This window comes from Monodelphis domestica, chromosome 3 (genome assembly GCF_027887165.1).
Source record: "Monodelphis domestica isolate mMonDom1 chromosome 3, mMonDom1.pri, whole genome shotgun sequence".
NCBI lineage: Eukaryota > Metazoa > Chordata > Mammalia > Didelphimorphia > Didelphidae > Monodelphis > Monodelphis domestica.
In genome coordinates, this window is record NC_077229.1 from 221,493,922 (window position 1) to 221,495,776 (window position 1,855).

Here is a 1,855-nt window from a genome sequence, read left to right on the forward strand (position 1 = left end):
AAAGGTTAGCCTTACCTTTTATATCTAGCCATGGCTGGAGGTGGTGGAAAGTCTACCCCTGCCTCCAAAAACATTCATCCCTCTTGGGATAGGTCAAATTCCTCCAATTTCAGAAGTACAGGTGTCATTGTGTCTAGGGGCATTGCCTGGGAGCATCAAATTGCAGTAACTGGAACAGGGGACTCAAAACAGAAGTGAAACCCAGAAACTGGCAGCATAAAGAACCTGGAACTATATTCTTACCAAAGCAACACTTTTTAACAATCACATGCCTAGCAGAGCAATACTTAATAGAATAATGCCTAGCAATACGTGCTGTGTAACACCATCTGGAGAAGATTACAAAGCACTCTAGACTATGGCATAGTGGCACAGTGACACCATCAGAAATTATGTGTTCCTGTAGTGTCAGAGGCATGTTGGTCATCTGCATAAGGATCTTGGCCAAAAGTGTTCCCTACCTGAGTGATCCTCCAACATTCACTCTGATCACATGGATGTGTGTTCCTACGAACATGACCATTAGTTGTATACCACTTTTCTTACTGTTAGTATGTGGCTCAATGAGAAAGTTTGTCGTCCCAAGTTTATGAGGGAAACATTCCAATGCTATTTTTCTTACTATCACTTCATTTATTTTATTAAGTGTCTTTCCTGCCAACTAATTGTGCCCCCTAGCTGACTAGTAAAAGTAAACACATCTGTGGGGACTTGTGAGCTACATTTTATTGTACGTGGACCTACATTATACTTTTAATCTGGAAATACCTCTGTAGGTAGTGAAAGAAGAAAGTAGTTTAGGTACTACACTTATTAAGCCAAGATACATGGCTACAGCTTTTGAAGGGGCTCTTATAAATCAAGCTATTACCCTAATAACTTTCTGCCTTAGATCTTTCTTTCATCTTGATAAACTGCTCATGGTCCTAAGGTCCTTGCACTCATTCTTAGTTGTGGCATATCCCTTCCCCTGGAATATTTCTATTATAATGGTGACAAATAGCCTTTGGTAGAAGATGACTAATTCTACCTTCTCTTGCCCCTTCAATGTGGCACCAAACAAATCAGTTACTGCAAATTTGGGCAACTTTATTCTTAAAAGAACAAATTATGACTAAATAAACACAGTGTACAGAAAAGCCATGGCTCATGTCACATTTCCCATGACATTTATTTTTAATCACACTAGAAGACTTCTAATCATGAGCAATATGGTGAGTTACTTGGTCTTTGAATAGTTGATGACAATGCCCAGCTTTCTGAAGCCAGCAACAACTGCAAAATAAAGTTCTTTGGTGCCTATTCCTCCAGGGTTTATCAAAAGCTGATTAAGGCAAGGTCCTCTATCTTAATGGGCAAAGCCTTTTTAGTGCTCAGATAGAAAACTGGCAAACCTGGAAATAAGAGAAACCACAGGTTTAAAAGGCTTTGTCTGGGACAGACAGTCTGTCTGGTGGAGCAGAGTGAAACATGGAAAGCAACAGGAGCAAGCAGAGACAGATTTGTTTCATTCTCATGAGCAAGGGCACACCCCAATTAGGAGAGAGCACTTTTATACATTTTTACACAATTTTATACATTTATACATTTTTACATTTTTTATACATTTATACATTTTTATACAATTTGAGGGGGTGTTCTACTTCAGGTGTGCCTGTCCAAAGTAATCTCAAAGTCTATGGCAGCCAATAACATGGTGACCCAGTACTACACACACACACACACACACACACACACACATCTGTTTAGTCTCAATAAGCATACACATCTGAATTAGACTCTGTACATGGCTTGGGCAAATGGGGCAATGGTGGGGTCTTGGGAGGGAGTTGTAAAGTAGGCAAAAGGTAAACCC